The sequence below is a fragment of the Pseudophryne corroboree genome, chromosome 8 (assembly GCF_028390025.1).
Source record: "Pseudophryne corroboree isolate aPseCor3 chromosome 8, aPseCor3.hap2, whole genome shotgun sequence".
NCBI classification, from domain to species: domain Eukaryota; kingdom Metazoa; phylum Chordata; class Amphibia; order Anura; family Myobatrachidae; genus Pseudophryne; species Pseudophryne corroboree.
In genome coordinates, this window is record NC_086451.1 from 162,413,465 (window position 1) to 162,430,738 (window position 17,274).

General features: G+C 47.3%; 11 non-coding genes and 1 pseudogene across 11 annotated transcripts; 11 read left to right on the forward strand and 1 right to left on the reverse strand.

Moving 5' to 3' along the window:
• Nucleotides 1–9,104: 9,104 nt before the first annotated feature.
• Nucleotides 9,105–9,268, forward strand: LOC134950479 (U1 spliceosomal RNA). Its single transcript, XR_010183391.1, has one exon. It is a non-coding gene; the product is annotated as a U1 spliceosomal RNA (small nuclear RNA).
• Nucleotides 9,269–9,421: 153 nt separating this feature from the next.
• Nucleotides 9,422–9,584, forward strand: LOC134952138 (U1 spliceosomal RNA). Its single transcript, XR_010184729.1, has one exon. It is a non-coding gene; the product is annotated as a U1 spliceosomal RNA (small nuclear RNA).
• A 673-nt stretch (nucleotides 9,585–10,257) lies between these two features.
• On the forward strand, nucleotides 10,258–10,422 carry LOC134952095 (U1 spliceosomal RNA). Its single transcript, XR_010184705.1, has one exon. It is a non-coding gene; the product is annotated as a U1 spliceosomal RNA (small nuclear RNA).
• A 152-nt stretch (nucleotides 10,423–10,574) lies between these two features.
• LOC134952268 (U1 spliceosomal RNA) lies at nucleotides 10,575–10,737 on the forward strand. The gene has a single exon (XR_010184830.1). It is a non-coding gene; the product is annotated as a U1 spliceosomal RNA (small nuclear RNA).
• Nucleotides 10,738–11,408: 671 nt separating this feature from the next.
• Nucleotides 11,409–11,572, forward strand: LOC134951518 (U1 spliceosomal RNA). Its single transcript, XR_010184244.1, has one exon. It is a non-coding gene; the product is annotated as a U1 spliceosomal RNA (small nuclear RNA).
• Nucleotides 11,573–11,724: 152 nt separating this feature from the next.
• On the forward strand, nucleotides 11,725–11,866 carry LOC134952707 (U1 spliceosomal RNA; annotated as a pseudogene).
• Nucleotides 11,867–12,558: 692 nt separating this feature from the next.
• Nucleotides 12,559–12,722, forward strand: LOC134951606 (U1 spliceosomal RNA). Its single transcript, XR_010184315.1, has one exon. It is a non-coding gene; the product is annotated as a U1 spliceosomal RNA (small nuclear RNA).
• A 152-nt stretch (nucleotides 12,723–12,874) lies between these two features.
• On the forward strand, nucleotides 12,875–13,037 carry LOC134953001 (U1 spliceosomal RNA). The gene has a single exon (XR_010185352.1). It is a non-coding gene; the product is annotated as a U1 spliceosomal RNA (small nuclear RNA).
• Nucleotides 13,038–13,708: 671 nt separating this feature from the next.
• On the forward strand, nucleotides 13,709–13,872 carry LOC134951228 (U1 spliceosomal RNA). The gene has a single exon (XR_010184007.1). It is a non-coding gene; the product is annotated as a U1 spliceosomal RNA (small nuclear RNA).
• A 152-nt stretch (nucleotides 13,873–14,024) lies between these two features.
• Nucleotides 14,025–14,186, forward strand: LOC134952090 (U1 spliceosomal RNA). The gene has a single exon (XR_010184701.1). It is a non-coding gene; the product is annotated as a U1 spliceosomal RNA (small nuclear RNA).
• A 671-nt stretch (nucleotides 14,187–14,857) lies between these two features.
• On the forward strand, nucleotides 14,858–15,021 carry LOC134950894 (U1 spliceosomal RNA). The gene has a single exon (XR_010183732.1). It is a non-coding gene; the product is annotated as a U1 spliceosomal RNA (small nuclear RNA).
• A 2,032-nt stretch (nucleotides 15,022–17,053) lies between these two features.
• LOC134951998 (U1 spliceosomal RNA) lies at nucleotides 17,054–17,216 on the reverse strand. Its single transcript, XR_010184626.1, has one exon. It is a non-coding gene; the product is annotated as a U1 spliceosomal RNA (small nuclear RNA).
• Between the last annotated feature and the right edge of the window lie 58 nt (nucleotides 17,217–17,274).

Genomic DNA, 17,274 nt, shown 5'->3' on the forward strand with positions numbered 1-17,274 from the left:
CGGTCCTATGAGCCAAAACATTGATTCATATACAATATATACTATTGTTCCTAAAATATCAAGGGCGAAGTCAAAAAGATGAAGCACCAGCATATTATAAATAGACATGTAAAACATTGTATTTTTATTATTAGCATCAGCACTCTGATCAAAAAAAAAATGTGTACTGTGTTTTGCTGAGTATTTGTAATATGCATTTTTTTTTTTTTTAAAGTTAGCAATTTCTTATCTAATTACACAAGTCATGTTGGGTGCTGGTAGCCCTCATTATTAGCATTTATCTTAAACAACAGGCCACTCATCATCCCCCCTCCGGACTTTCAGCGTGTAAGAGGATCCCAGAACCACAGTGAATGTATGAAGAAAAAAATACTTTAAACACACAATGATTTCTTCATATAATATTATTAATATTAAGAGTTAATACTTATTTTATAAATCATTTTGAAATAATATACATCGTTGCATCATCAGTGATAATACACAATGTATAAAAAGCGCTTATAACTGATTTTGTAGGCTTATTTCATATAAAATACCAGCAGAAGGGAATGAAAAGTGGGCGTATCAGGATGCGTGGTTAGGGGCGTGGTTAAGGGTGTATCTGGGTGGGGTTAGGGGAGGATCTGGGTGTGGTTTGCATAATTAGAGGCGTTCCCACCTGTCAAAAATGAGTTTGACGGAAAGTGGTTCACTATACTACTGTCAGGCATACCCAAAGCAAGCTCATGCTTCCAGACCTGCCAAGCCCAGACTGAAGCAAGCCTGGGCTGCCCATCAGCCTGCTTCCAAAACGGACAAGCCTGCCGCATGACGGTGCAGGCCTCCCTCTGGGGGATCCCAGGGTGGGGGGCCCGACTTCTAGGTTTGGCATAATTCTAAGCTAGAGAATTCTGTTTGGAGCTCACCTTGTACTTTGTGAAGAAATAATCAGCATTGTGGCTGAGCAGATACATGTAGTGTGTGGCTGCAAACTGCATGGATCTGCTGCGTTGTAATGCTGATACTTTTTTTTTCAAAGTACCAATAGCTTCATATAATGTTCACAATTTTTATGCAGGATCAAATAGCTCAATAGGTAGGGTGTTTGATTAGAATTCAACAGGTTATAGGTTTGAATCCTGGGTATGGTAGTTTGAGATGTGTTATTTAATAAAGTATGTTGTTCTAACTGCCGGCATCCTATCACCTGGGATATCATACTAAATAAATGGAGTTGATCAATTTTTTTTTATTTTTTTTTTAAACTAGGGACAATTTCCAGATACTTTTCTTTATAACTGAGATTGCCCACTGGAACTTCACATCAGTTGACAACTATGCATGAGTGGGCAGTGCTTGCTCTGGATCTGCCCACCCATTTATGTGCCGTCATAAAAGAAAGCACAACTGACAGTTATCCTGGGCGTACACTACACAATTATCTGTCAGGCTATCTATCCAGTCTGGATGGATGGAATGAAAATCTGGTAATGTATAGGAGCAAATGTCAATTAACCATTTGCTCCCAAACACTAGAAAAGTGGTCAAAAATGGTCATTACACAAATTGGTTAAACCCAAAATTTAACCAATTTGTTTAGGGGACCATTTTTGTCCATTTTCTAGTGTTTGAGAGTAAATCGTTGATGGTCATTTGCTCACATAGATAACCGGATTTCTATTCCAACCAGCCAGTGTTGGAGATATGGTCAGCCAGAATGCATAATGCATACCAGAGCCATAACTAGACTTTTTGGTGCCCTGTGACAGATAATTATATGCCCCCCTCCCCCCTCCCCATTTTTGCAATATGGACAAAAGGCGCATGCCTTGTGGGGAAGGGGCATAACAAGATTGGTCTCAGAGAAAGCACATGAGATATGAAGATATATCTAGTATACTTGACACTCAATGGTTTGTGGTATTGCCGGGGTGCCCTCCTTAAATGCATATACAGTCACACATGGCGTGTTTGTGCAAATGGCATATCAGCAGTCAGCACTAACTGGTGACATGCCATTTGTACAAGTAAACCATGTGTGACTAATATATAAACATACTTTATTAAATAACACCTCAAACTATCATACCCAGGATTCAAACCTATAACCTGTTGAATTCTAATCAAATACCCTACCCATTGAGCTACTTGATCCTGCATCTATTCTAACCTCCAAAAACAGATTCAGTTGCATTTTCCAGCGTGTTTTGTTTGCGCCTTTGCAAATGTCTTACATCGACAAACTTATTTAGTACTATTTTGCAAATAGGGTTACATTGTCGCAACATTGTGTTCCCTAATTGCTTGATTTTTTTAAATGCAACAATTGATAAAGACACCTGATAATTGCTCTGTGGAGTCTTATTTTGTGTCTACTTCTTATCTACATTTAATTCCCTACCTCTAATCAAGGCATTTTTAAATGCTGGGGGCTGCCAGGACGTGAGGCCTACCTAGACTTTAGATCTGAATTTGAATGTACTTGTGAACTAACTTAATTTCCTACTTCTAAATTCATTCCTAAATTCACTACTTATATTAATCCTGTAGTTGGGCATTTTGAGCCTTCAATTGTGGGCATTGTTTTGTGTCCAGACCAGCAGCTGGTGGTGTGCATTTTGCTGGAAAGGCATCGAAGACCTCCGATATGCTGCATCTCCTGATGTGTGTCTCCCTCAAGTGGCTGTCAGCAAATGCATGCTAGACACCCCATTCCAAGCTGATTGTGACATCACGGAACATGCATCATAGAACAGGCATGCTAGAATATGGGTCTTCAACCTGCGACCCTCCAGCTGCTGTGGAACTACATATACCAGCATGCCCTGCCTCAGTTTTAGCATACCTTAATAGCAAAACTGTGGCAGGGCATGCTGGGATGTGTAGTTTCACAGCAGCTGGAGGGCCACAGGATGAAGACCCATGTGCTAGAGCCAAGCCGCAGGTACATTGAATGCTAGCAAGCTGAATGTTTAAATCATTTTTGTTCCGCAGCATTCCAATGCGGAAGATTCCATGGAACCAGAGATTATTCCATTGAGAAGGACATGCTGCCTGGATGACTGCACTGTGCAAATTAAATCACGGAGCCAGTTGGCTTGTGGGTGGCTCTGGTGACTGGGTGGTTGGGTGGGCGGTGTGTCGGAGGTGGAGCACATGTGTCACGATCCAGGTAATTCCTTATCAGTATTTACCTTCCAAATGTCTCCTGAGACTGTCCCAGTGTTCCAAGCCTGGATTCCATCTGCACTGTCTGTGTGCAGCACGCTGCATCTCATTGTTTCTAATCTCTTTACTGTGATTCTGGCAGCATCAGGGTTAAGTTTCACATGCAAGTTACAAACAGTCTTTCCCTCCAAGTTCAAACATGGGCGCAGCCATGTTTGTTTTCATCACATGTTACTTTTCAGCCTATCAGCTGTACTCTGCTCTCGGCCTGATTACCCAGCAGCTGCACTCTGGACTTTGCTTAATCAGCCAGCCAATCCCTGTTTCCCAGCTGGTATAAATATCTTGTTCCTGGGTTCCTGGGCTGGAAAGATTTGTCAGTGCTTCAATTGTCTTCAGTGATTCCAGTGTGCAGTCCTTCCATGGACTTTCTCTGCTGTACAGCCTGACTCTGCAGTGTCTACATTGCTCCCTGTGACTGGCAGTTACCTGAGACCGGCTTCCAGCTTCTAGCTTCCAGCGGTGCTCTGCCCTGCCAGCAACCATCGGTGTTCCGCCATCGATCCCCAGTAACCATCGGTGTTCCGCCATCGATACCCAGTCACCATCGGTGTTCCGCCATCGATCACAAGTCACCATCGGTGTTCCGCCATCGATCCCCAGTAGCCATCGGTGTTCCGCCATCGATCCCCAGTCACCATCGGTGTCCCGCCATCGATCCCCAGTCTCCATCGGTGCTCCGCCATCGATCCCCAGTCTCCATCGGTGCTCCGCCATCGATCCCAAGTCTCCATCGGTGCTCCGCCATCGATCCCAAGTCTCCATCGGTGCTCCGCCATCGATCCCAAGTCTCCATCGGTGCTCCGCCATCGATCCCAAGTCTCCATCGGTGCTCCGCCATCGATCCCAAGTCTCCATCGGTGCTCCGCCATCGATCCCAAGTCTCCATCGGTGCTCCGCCATCGATCCCAAGTATTTCTCTGAACTGTGATTCCTGTTACCTGTACCAAGTCATCCGTATTCCTCTGAACTGTGTTTAATAAACCTTTGAACTTTCCTTCGTTGTCTTGGTCACGCCTTCGGGCATTTGTTCTAAAGGTTCCCTGCTTGTCTAAGAACCCTGTACTGCCTCCCAGGTACACATATACCTCAGCCCCTACAACTGAGGCTTCCCCCTGGTCAGCACCAGCCCTCAGTTTGTGACAGTAAGCACTGACCCAATGGATCCGGCCGGAGACCAGGTCCAAGCGACCAGGCCGATGCAAGAACTTGCAGCCTGCCTTGAACGTCAGGAGACTGCACAGGGCCATGTGATCCGCTGTCTCCAGGACCTCTCCTCTCGGCTGGATGGAATACAAGTAACCCTCCGTGGTTCAGGGGCGTCTGTGTCTACAACCCCAGGAGGGGTATCCAATGTTCAAGCTCTAGTAGGGGCATATGAGTCTTCTCAAAAAGGAGTTTATGATCTGTCAACCCCAGGAGGGGTGCTGGAGAAAACAACCCTGAGAGAGGTGTCTGATTCGTCAACCCCAGGAGGGGTCACCAAAGTTTCAGCCCCAAGGGAAGTATCCAGAGCCAAGTTCCCAGATGGAAATTTTTGTGCTACAGATGCAGTTATGAACTCCAGTTTGCCGTCTTCAGAGAGCACCACCCTGTTGGCATCCAGCATGGACCATGTCCAGGATGGTCTAACTGAACACTCTGATACAACTCATTCCGGTTCTAACCGGATTCTGACTCCTTCAGTTCCAGCCGATTCCGATATCTGTGGACCCAATCCGGTTCCATCCGTAGGTCCAAAGACTCCTTCAGTTCCAGCTGATTCAACGGTCTCCAAACTCAATCCTGTCCTATCCGTCGGCCCAAAGTCTCCGCCGGTCTCAGCTGGTTCAAGTTTGTCTGGACTCAATCTGGTCTCGTCCATAGGTCCAGTACAGTCTCATCTGGTTCCAGCCAGTTCAAGTTCATCAGGATTCAATCTAGATCCTTCCGTTTGTTCAGGTAAAGAATTTATAAGAAGTGTCCTGGGGCCACTCCTAAAGGAGAGGGTGCTGTCACGATCCAGGTAATTCCTTATCAGTATTTACCTTCCAAATGTCTCCTGAGACTGTCCCAGTGTTCCAAGCCTGGATTCCATCTGCACTGTCTGTGTGCAGCACGCTGCATCTCATTGTTTCTAATCTCTTTACTGTGATTCTGGCAGCATCAGGGTTAAGTTTCACATGCAAGTTACAAACAGTCTTTCCCTCCAAGTTCAAACATGGGCGCAGCCATGTTTGTTTTCATCACATGTTACTTTTCAGCCTATCAGCTGTACTCTGCTCTCGGCCTGATTACCCAGCAGCTGCACTCTGGACTCTGCTTAATCAGCCAGCCAATCCCTGTTTCCCAGCTGGTATAAATATCTTGTTCCTGGGCTGGAAAGATTTGTCAGTGCTTCAATTGTCTTCAGTGATTCCAGTGTGCAGTCCTTCCATGGACTTTCTCTGCTGTACAGCCTGACTCTGCAGTGTCTACATTGCTCCCTGTGACTGGCAGTTACCTGAGACCGGCTTCCAGCTTCTAGCTTCCAGCGGTGCTCTGCCCTGCCAGCAACCATCGGTGTTCCGCCATCGATCCCCAGTAACCATCGGTGTTCCGCCATCGATACCCAGTCACCATCGGTGTTCCGCCATCGATCCCAAGTCACCATCGGTGTTCCGCCATCGATCCCCAGTAGCCATCGGTGTTCCGCCATCGATCCCCAGTCACCATCGGTGTCCCGCCATCGATCCCCAGTCTCCATCGGTGCTCCGCCATCGATCCCAAGTCTCCATCGGTGCTCCGCCATCGATCCCAAGTCTCCATCGGTGCTCCGCCATCGATCCCAAGTCTCCATCGGTGCTCCGCCATCGATCCCAAGTCTCCATCGGTGCTCCGCCATCGATCCCAAGTCTCCATCGGTGCTCCGCCATCGATCCCAAGTCTCCATCGGTGCTCCGCCATCGATCCCAAGTATTTCTCTGAACTGTGATTCCTGTTACCTGTACCAAGTCATCCGTATTCCTCTGAACTGTGTTTAATAAACCTTTGAACTTTCCTTCGTTGTCTTGGTCACGCCTTTGGGCATTTGTTCTAAAGGTTCCCTGCTTGTCTAAGAACCCTGTACTGCCTCCCAGGTACACATATACCTCAGCCCCTACAACTGAGGCTTCCCCCTGGTCAGCACCAGCCCTCAGTTTGTGACAACATGCAAATGAATGTGTATCATCCAGCTAGTGAGAGTGAAAACTCATGCAGGAGTGTGCCTGCTTGTCAGTGGGTTATGCACCTTGCCAGGCGTCAAATCTACATGGAGCAGCTGGAGGGGACAAGAGCAGGTTTGCAAAATATAGATAGAAGAGCATATATGCTGGCGCATTCTCCATGATTGTGTCAGCTTATGTTTTGGTGCACTGCACTTTCCTTCACTAAGTTTTAGCCATTTTGGTTAAACGCAAGTGTAGTTGCTTCTCGCCCTTTTGGCTGTGATCTTGTATCGTGGTTGAAGAGTCTGCTGGAGGGATTGTTTTCTTCATTGGCGAGAGACTGAAGATATTCCAGGATGGAAGGCTTGGGAACACTATCCGTTTTTCAGTTGTGGAAGAGTTGAAAGACCGGATTGGACTACATTCTATAGTAAAGGATATCTTTGTATTTATTAATCCTCCCTTTATATGTGTCTGTCTTTCAATAAAGCTTCGGGCTTGTGATTCCTTCACCCTCTTACACTCCACACCCATAGCCTTATTAACTGTTGTATTATTGTATTGTTTAAATGTATAGTGCAGTTCATGATTTATAGTGTAGGCTGGCCTGTGCTGTAGTTCTTGAACTGTACTATACCGACAGCATTTGTATTGTGTTTTGGCTGTGCTGCAACACGGTACTTATGTGTGTAATGTTTATGTATGTTTTTTTGCTTCTTTATGTCAATAAAGACTGCTTTTTCAATCCAATATCTGAAAACAATCAATGTTTATCTTTGATGGCAATAGAAGTGGTATGATATTTGCTGCTTTTGAAAGGCAATATCTGATATGTCCCCTATCTGGGAACCATATATTAAATGGCTTTTCAGAAAAGGGAGATGGGAGAAGAGCTTTCAGTACTTGTAGGACCAATGCTCATTTCCTATTCTAGCCTCCAAAAACAGATTCAGTTGCATTTTCCAGCGTGTTTTGGATGCGCCTTTGCAAATGTCTTACATCGACAAACTTATTTAGTACTTTTTTGCAAATAGGGTTACATTGTTGCAACATTGTGTTCCCTAATTGCTTGATTTTTTAAATGCAACAATTGATAAAGACACCTGATAACTGCTCTGTGGAGTCTTATTTTGTGTCTACTTTTTATCTACATTTAATTCTCTACCTCTAATCAAGGCATTTTTAAGTGCTGGGGGCTGCCAGGATGTGAGGCCTACCTAGACTTTAGATCTGAATTTGAATGTACTTGTGAACTAACTTAATTTCCTACTTCTAAATTCATTCCTAAATTCACTACTTACATGAATCCTGTAGTTGGGCATTTTGGGACTTCAATTGTGGGCATTGTTTTGTGTCCAGACCAGCAGCAGGTGGTGTGCATTTGCTGGAAAGGCATCGAAGACCTCCGATATGCTGCATCTCCTGATGTGTGTCTCCCTCAAGTGGCTGTCAGCAAATGCCTGCTAGACACCCCATTCCAAGCTGATTGTGACATCACGGTACATGCATCATAGAACAGGCATGCTAGAACATGGGTCTTCAACCTGCGACCCTCCAGCTGCTGTGGAACTACACATCCCAGCATGCCCTGCCTCAGTTTAAGCATACCTTAATAGCAAAACTGTGGCAGGGCATGCTGGGATGTGTAGTTTCACAGCAGCTGGAGGGCCACAGGATGAAGACCCATGTGCTAAAGCCAAGCCGCAGGTACATTGAATGCTAGCAAGCTGAATATTTAAATCCTTTTTATTCCGCAGCATTCCAATGTGGAAGATTCCATGGAACCAGAGATCCTTCCATTGAGAAGGACATGCTGCCTGGATGACTACACTGTGCAAATTAAATCACGGAGCCATTTGGCTTGTGGGTGGCTCTGGTCACTGGGTGGTTGGGTGGGTGGTGTGTCAGAGGTGGAGCACATGCAAATGATTGTGTATCATCCAGCTAGTGAGAGAGAAAACTCATGCAGGAGTGTGCCTGCTTGTCAGTGGGTTATGCACCTTTCCAGACGTCAAATCTACATGGAGCAGCTGGAGAGGACAAGAGCAGGTTTGCAAAATATAGACAGAAGAGCTCTCCAGCCTAGTTTGCTGTCTGTTTCCACTTCTCTTTTCTTGAGCCGCTCCCTTCTATGCCCTTGCGCACTATCCTGACTTCTCCCATCTGCTTACTTTGTGCCTTCCAACGCACAATGCAAACTACAGGTAGTGCTGCAGGGCCCACACCCTTTTACTTGCCATACAGAGCAGCTCTGGAGCTGTTACAGTGCCCAGCTTCTGCAAGAAATCAGCTTGAATGCTTCAGGGGCTGGGGCATAGCCAACATGAGCCCCACACCGAAGGAGGGTGGAGGTGTTTAATGCGAACTAGGGGTCATCCAAGCGCCGCAAAAGGCCGCCATGCCCTGCACGCCCCTTTTCTCTTTTCATATGCAGACGAGGGTTGAAGCCAACTTTGACCCACTGCTTGGATGACATCACCATATGCAAATCCATCTGCTGCAGGCCTTCCCCCAGGAATGCTTGCACTAGTTGTTGCATTTGGTTTGTTGTTTGGGGGTGCTTCAGTATTAGGCAGCCTTCTGCCCTCCCATGTTCATCTGAAAATATGTGTTCTCCCTGCAGTTGTTGTCCCCAGATGAGAGTTCCCTTGTGCTGCCTCAGTTGAATCTTCTTAACTTGACAGAGATGTGCCTGAGCAGCGGCCCTCCCCAGCCCTATCCCAAATCATACTTATTTTGCATAGGAGATACCATGGTCATGAAGATTGTTCTCCCAGGGTGAGGTTCATTCATTGCATTCTGGGTATGCTGACCCCTGTGATTTCCCCAAATGTGGGAAACTTGACTGCATTATTTGTGGTAGTGGGGGACTGTGTTTGTGCTTTCCTCTGGTCAGCTCTGGTAAAAGTCAGATTTCTTTGTCTCAGATCTTCCTCTAGCCTTGTTCTTCTTTCGAGAGTTCCCTTGTGCTGCCTCAGTTGGATCTCCTTCACTTGACAGGGGGGTGCCCAAGCAGCGACCCTCCCCAGCTCTAGCCCTAACTCTTACTTACCTGCCAGGTGAGATACTATGATCATGAAGGTGCTTCTCCCAGGGCAAGGCTCACCCATTGCACTCTGGGTGTGCTGCCCCTGTGATTTCCCCAAATGTGGGAAACTTGACTGCATAATTTGTGTTTCCACTGGTCGGCTTTCATATAATTCAGATCTCTTTGTCTCAGGTCTCTCTCCAGCCTAGTTTGCAGTCTGTTTCCACTTCTTTTTTTTTGAGCCCCTCCCTTCTATACCCTTGTGCACTATCCTGATTTCTCCTCCTGTCTGCTTACTTTGTGCCTTCCAATGCACAATGCAAACTACAGGTAGTGCTGCAGGGCCCACAAACTTTTACTTGCATTACAGAGCAGCTCTGGAGCTGTTACAGTGCCAAGCTGCTGCAAGAAATCAGCTTGAATGCTTCAGGGGCTGGGGCATTGCCAACATGAGCCCCACACCGAAGGAGGGTGGGGTGTTTAATGCGAACTAAGGGTCATCCAAGCGCCGCAAAAGGCCGCCATTCCCTGCATACCCCTTTTCTCTTTTCATATGCAGATGAGGGTTCCAGCCAACTTTGGCCCACTGCTTGGATGACATCACTGTATGCAAATCCGTCTTCTGCAGACCTTCCCCCAGGAATGCTTGTACTAGTTGTTGCATTTGGTTTGTTGTTTGGGGGTGCTTCAGTATTAGGCAGCCTTCTGCCCTCCCATGTTCATCTGAAAATATGTGTTCTCCCTGCAGTTGTTGTCCCCAGATGAGAGTTCCCTTGTGCTGCCTCAGTTGAATCTCCTTTACTTGACAGAGATGTGCCTGAGCAGCGGCCCTCCCCAGCCCTATCCCAAATCATACTTATTTTGCATAGGAGATATCATGGTAATGAAGACTGTTATCCCAGGGTGAGGTTCATTCATTGCATTCTGGGTATGCTGACCCCCTGTGATTTCCCCAAATGTGGGAAACTCGACTTCATTATTTGTGGTAGTGGGGGACTGTGTTTGTGCTTTCCTCTGGTCAGCTCTGGTAAAAGTCAGATTTATTTGTCTCAGATCTTCCTCTAGCCTTGTTCTTCTTTCGAGAGTTCCCTTGTGCTGACTCAGTTGGATCTCCTTCACTTGACAGGGAAGTGCCCGAGCAGCGACCCTACCCAGCTCTAGCCCAACTCCTACTTACCTGCCAGGTGAGATACTATGATCATGAAGGTGCTTCTCCCAGGGCAAGGCTCACCCATTGCACTCTGGGTGTGCTGCTCTTGCGATTTCCCCAAATGTGGGAAACTTGACTGCATAATTTGTGTTTCCCCTGGTCGGCTCTCGTATAATTCAGATCTCTTTGTCTCAGGTCTCTCTCCAGCCTAGTTTGCTGTCTGTTTCCACTTCTCTTTTCTTGAGCCGCTCCCTTCTATGCCCTTGCGCACTATCCTGACTTCTCCCGTCTGCTTACTTTGTGCCTTCCAACGCACAATGCAAACTACAGGTAGTGCTGCAGGGCCCACGCCCTTTTGCATGCTTTACAGAGCAGCTCTGGAGCTGTTACAGTGCCCAGCTGCTGCAAGAAATCAGCTTGAATGCTTCAGGGGCTGGGGCATAGCCAACATGGGCCCCACACCGAAGGAGGGTGGAGGTGTTTAATGTGAATTAGGGGTCATCCAAGCGCCGCAAAAGGCCGCCATGCCCTGCACATCCCTTTTTTCTTTTCATATGCAGACGAGGGTTGAAGCCAACTTTGACCCACTGCTTGGATGACATCACCATATGCAAATCCATCTGCTGCAGGCCTTCCCCCAGGAATGCTTGCACTAGTTGTTGCATTTGGTTTGTTGTTTGGGGGTGCTTCAGTATTAGGCAGCCTTCTGCCCTCCCATGTTCATCTGAAAATATGTGTTCTCCCTGCAGTTGTTGTCCCCAGATGAGAGTTCCCTTGTGCTGCCTCAGTTGAATCTCCTTTACTTGACAGAGATGTGCCTGAGCAGCGGCCCTCCCCAGCTCTATCCCAAATCATACTTATTTTGCATAGGAGATACCATGGTCATGAAGATTGTTCTCCCAGGTTGAGGATCATTCATTGCATTCTGGGTATGCTGACCCCTGTGATTTCCCCAAATGTGGGAAACTTGACTGCATTATTTGTGGTAGTGGGGGACTGTGTTTGTGCTTTCCTCTGGTCAGCTCTGGTAAAAGTCAGATTTCTTTGTCTCAGATCTTCCTCTAGCCTTGTTCTTCTTTCGAGAGTTCCCTTGTGCTGCCTCAGTTGGATCTCCTTCACTTGACAGGGGGGTGCCCGAGCTGCGACCCTCCCCAGCTCTAGCCCAACTCCTACTTACCTGCCAGGTGAGATACTATGATCATGTAGGTGCTTCTCCCAGGGCAAGGCTCACCCATTGCACTCTGGGTGTGCTGCCCCTGTGATTTCCCCAAATGTGGGAAACTTGACTGCATAATTTGTGTTTCCCCTGGTCGGCTCTCATATAATTCAGATCTCTTTGTCTCAGGTCTCTCTCCAGCCTAGTTTGCTGTCTGTTTCCACTTCTCTTTTCTTGAGCCGCTCCCTTCTATGCCCTTGCGCACTATTCTGACCTCTCCTGTCTGCTTACTTTGTGCCTTCCAACGCACAATGCAAACTACAGGTAGTGCTGCAGGGCCCACACCCTTTTACATGCTTTACAGAGCAGCTCTGGAGCTGTTACAGTGCCCAGCTGCTGCAAGAAATCAGCTTGAATGCTTCAGGGGCTGGGGCATAGCCAACATGAGCCCCACACCGAAGGAGGGTGGAGATGTTTAATGCGAATTAGGGGTCATCCAAGCGCCGCAAAAGGCCGCCATGCCCTGCACTCCCCTCTTCTCTATTCATATGCAGATGAGTGTAGAAGCCAACTTTGACCCACTGCTTGGATGACATCACCATATGCAAATCCATCTACTGCAGGCCTTCCCCCAGGAATGCTTGCACTAGTTGTTGCATTTGGTTTGTTGTTTGGGGGTGCTTCAGTATTAGGCAGCCTTCTGCCCTCCCATGTTCATCTGAAAATATGTGTTCTCCCTGCAGTTGTTGTCCCCAGATGAGAGTTCCCTTGTGCTGCCTCAGTTGAATCTCCTTTACTTGACAGAGATGTGCCTGAGCAGCGGCCCTCCCCAGCTCTATCCCAAATCATACTTATTTTGCATAGGAGATACCATGGTCATGAAGATTGTTCTCCCAGGGTGAGGTTCATTCATTGCATTCTGGGTATGCTGACCCTTGTGATTTCCCCAAATGTGGGAAACTGGACTGCATTATTTGTGGTAGTGAGGGACTGTGTTTGTGCTTTCCTCTGGTCAGCTCTGGTAAAAGTCAGATTTATTTGTCTCAGATCTTCCTCTAGCCTTGTTCTTCTTTCGAGAGTTCCCTTGTGCTGCCTCAGTTGGATCTCCTTCACTTGACAGGGGGGTGCCCGAGCAGCGATCCTCCCCAGCTCTAGCCCAGCTCCTACTTACCTGCCAGGTGAGATACTATGATCATGAAGGTGCTTCTCCCAGGGCAAGGCTCACCCATTGCACTCTGGGTGTGCTACTCCTGCGGTTTCCCCAAATGTTGGACACTTGACTGCATAATTTGTGTTTCACCTGGTCGGCTCTCGTATAATTCAGATCTCTTTGTCTCAGGTCTCTCTCCAGCCTAATTTGCAGTCTGTTTCCACTTCTCTTTTCTTGAGTTGCTCCCTTCTATGCCCTTGCGCACTATCCTGACTTCTCCCGTCTGCTTACTTTGTGCCTTCCAACGCACAATGCAAACTACAGGTAGTGCTGCAGGGCCCACACCCTTTTACTTGCCTTACAGAGCAGCTCTGGAGCTGTTACAGTGCCCAGCTGCTGCAAGAAATCAGCTTGAATGCTTCAGGGGCTGGGGCATAGCCATCATGAGCCCCACACCGAAGGAGGGTGGAGGTGTTTAATGCGAACTAGGGGTCATCCAAGCACCGCAAAAGGCCGCCATGCCCTGCATGCCAATTTTATCTTTTCATATGCAGACGAGGGTTGAAGCCAACTTTGACCCACTGCTTGGATGACATCACCATATGCAAATCCATCTGCTGCAGGCCTTCCCCCAGGAATGCTTGCACTAGTTGTTGCATTTGGTTTGTTGTTTGGGGGTGCTTCAGTATTAGGCAGCCTTCTGCCCTCCCATGTTCATCTGAAAATATGTGTACCTCCTGCAGTTGTTGTCCCCAGATGAGAGTTCCCTTGTGCTGCCTCAGTTGAATCTCCTTTACTTGACAGAGATGTGCCTGAGCAGCGGCCCTCTCCAGCCCTATCCCAAATCATACTTATTTTGCATAGGAGATACCATGGTCATGAAGATTGTTCTCCCAGGGTGAGGTTCATTCATTGCATTCTGGGTATGCTGACCCCTGTTATTTCCCCAAATGTGGTAAACTTGACAGCATTATTTGTGGTAGTGGGGGACTGTGTTTGTGCTTTCCTCTGGTCAGCTCTGGTAAAAGTCAGATTTCTTTGTCTCAGATCTTCCTCTAGCCTTGTTCTTCTTTCGAGAGTTCCCTTGTGCTGCCTCAGTTGGATCTCCTTCACTTGACAGGGGGGTGCCCGAGCAGCGACCCTCCCCAGCTCTAGCCCAACTCCTACTTACCTGCCAGGTGAGATACTATGATCATGAAGGTGCTTCTCCCAGGGCAAGGCTCACCCATTGCACTCTGGGTGTGCTGCTCCTGCGATTTCCCCAAATGTGGGAAACTTGACTGCATAATTTGTGTTCCCCTGGTCGGCTCTCGTATAATTCAGGTCTCTTTGTCTCAGGTCTCTCTCCAGCCTAGTTTGCTGTCTGTTTCCACTTCTCTTTTCTTGAGCCCCTCCCTTCTATGCCCTTGCGCACTATCCTGACTTCTCCCGTCTGCTTACTTTTTGCCTTCCAACGCACAATGCGAACTACAGGTAGTGCTGCAGGTCCCACACCCTTTTATTTGCCTTACAGAGCAGCTCTGGAGCTGTTACAGTGCCCAGCTGCTGCAAGAAATCAGCTTGAATGCTTCAGGGGCTGGGGCATAGCCAACATGAGCCCCACACCGAAGGAGGGTGGAGGTGTTTAATGCGAGCTAGGGGTCATCCAAGCGCCGCAAAAGGCTGCCATGCCCTGCACGCCCCTTTTCTCTTTTCATATGCAGACGAGGGTTGAAGCCAACTTTGACCCACTGCTTGGATGACATCACCATATGCAAATCCATCTGCTGCAGGCCTTCCCCCAGGAATGCTTGCACTAGTTGTTGCATTTTGTTTGTTGTTTGGGGGTGCTTCAGTATTAGGTAGCCTTCTGCCCTCCCATGTTCATCTGAAAATATGTGTTCTCCCTGCAGTTGTTGTCCCCAGATGAGAGTTCCCTTGTGCTGCCTCAGTTGAATCTCCTTTACTTGACAGAGATGTGCCTGAGCAGCGGCCCTCCCCAGCCCTATCCCAAATCATACTTATTTTGCATAGGAGATACCATGGTCATGAAGATTGTTCTCCCAGGGTGAGGTTCATTCATTGCATTCTGGGTATGCTGACCCCTGTGATTTCCACAAATGTGGGAAACTCGACTGCATTATTTGTGGTAGTGGGGGGCTGTGTTTGTGCTTTCCTCTGGACAGCTCTGGTAAAAGTCAGATTTCTTTGTCTCAGATTTTCCTCTAGCCTTGTTCTTCTTTCGAGAGTTCCCTTGTGCTGCCTCAGTTGGATCTCCTTCACTTGACAGGGGGCTGCCCGAGCAGCGACCCTCCCCAGCTCTAGCACATGTAAGTTTGTTTTTATTTTACTACATTGTGGTTTGTGGCTCTATACCATGTAATGCATGTCTTTTAACAGTAGTCAAGTCTTCCAATGTGCTTGTTAGTGAAACCCAATACATAGCTTTATTTTATTTTGTTTCTTCAAATATTGAATGCATATGTCTTATAACTTTTTTTTTCAATATATAAACATTTTTATTATAAGATTTTCAATGACACAAGTACATCCAAGTTGCAGATTATGGGTTGTGAAGGACAAATCAACCATATAAACAATTTAAGCAATTTAAATTGCATGCAGGTAGTAGAATATCAAACTCCTTGGATGAGAGTTGGTCGTAATAAACTAGGATAGAAAAGAATAAAGTAGAAAATAAGATTTTAAACCTACCGGTAAATCTTTTTCTCGTAGTCCGTAGAGGGTGTTGGGGACTCCGAAAGGACCATGGGGATAGACGGGCTCCGCAGGAGACATGGGCACTTTAAGAAAGACTTTAGTTCTGGGTGTGCACTGGCTCCTCCCTCTATGCGCCAGAGGAGACTGACAGTATGAGGAAAGGATTTTGTTAATCCAGGGCAAGATTCATACCAGCCACACCAATCACACCGTATAACTTGTGATAAACTACCCAGTTATGAGTACGAAAAAACAACATACTGTAGCATCAGTGCAGGACCGATGCAACTCTAACATAACCCTTATTGAAGCAATAACTATATACAAGTATTGCAGAAGTAGTCCGCACTTGGGACGGGCGCCCAGCATCCTCTACGGACTACGAGAAAAAGATTTACCGGTAGGTTTAAAATCTTATTTTCTCTAACGTCCTAGAGGATGCTGGGGACTCCGTAAGGACCATGGGGATTATACCAAAGCTCCAAAACGGGCGGGAGAGTGCGGATGACTCTGCAGCACCGATTGAGCAAACATGAGTTCCTCCTCAGCCAGGGTATCAAACTTATAGTATTTTGAAAAGGTGTTTGAACCTGACCAAGTAGCAGCTCGACACAGCTGTAGTGCCGAGACCCCTCGGGCAGCCGCCCAAGAAGAGCCCACTTTCCTCGTGGAATGGGCCTAGACCGATTTCGGTAACTGCAATCCAGCCATAGAATGCGCTTGCTGAATCGTGTTACAAATCCAGCGAGCAATAGCCTGCTTTGAAGCAGGGGCACCAATCTTGTTGGTTGCATACAGGACAAACAGCGCTTCAGTTTTCCTGACTCTAGCCGTCCTGGCCACGTAAATTTTCAAAGCCCTGACCACATCAAGTAACTCGGAATCCTCCAAGTCACGCGTAGCCAAAGGCACCACAATAGGTTGGTTCATATGAAAAGATGAGACCACTTTTGGTAGGAATTGAGGATGGGTCCGCAATTCCGCTCTATCCACATGGAACACCAAATATGGGCTTTTATGTGACAAAGCCGCTAATTCCGACACTCGCCTAGCCGAAGCCAAGGCTAATAACATGATCACCTTCCACGTGAGATATGTTAACTCCACCGTTTTAAATAGCGAGCAATCAACTCAGAATGACCCCCATAGTGTATTGCAAAAAAAATATCTGTAAATCCAATGGTACCGTAAGTGCGGTATATACTCGCACTTCTTTGCGGGGCGAGAACATCTCCCCTAAGTGAAGTCAGCCCTATGAATAGAGTTTGTGTGATCCCTGTGCAGCAGTCACAGAAAGCGTTCATCTCTGCAGTTTGTCACTCAAATTACATTGTTGCATTTTTTCTAGAAGTGGATCTGAGAGCTGTTACCCGCAGACCAGCTACAATAATTATCCTGGGATAGTGCGCAAGGGCATAGAAGGGAGCGGCTCAAGAAAAGAGAAGTGGAAACAGACAGCAAACTAGGCTGGAGAGAGACCTGAGACAAAGAGATCTGAATTATACGAGAGCCGACCAGGGGAAACACAAATTATGCAGTCAAGTTTCCCACATTTGGGGAAATCGCAGGAGCAGCACACCCAGAGTGCAATGGGTGAGCCTTGCCCTGGGAGAAGCACCTTCATGATCATAGTATCTCACCTGGCAGGTAAGTAGGAGTTGGGCTAGAGCTGGGGAGGGTCGTTGCTCGGGCACCCCCCTGTCAAGTGAAGGA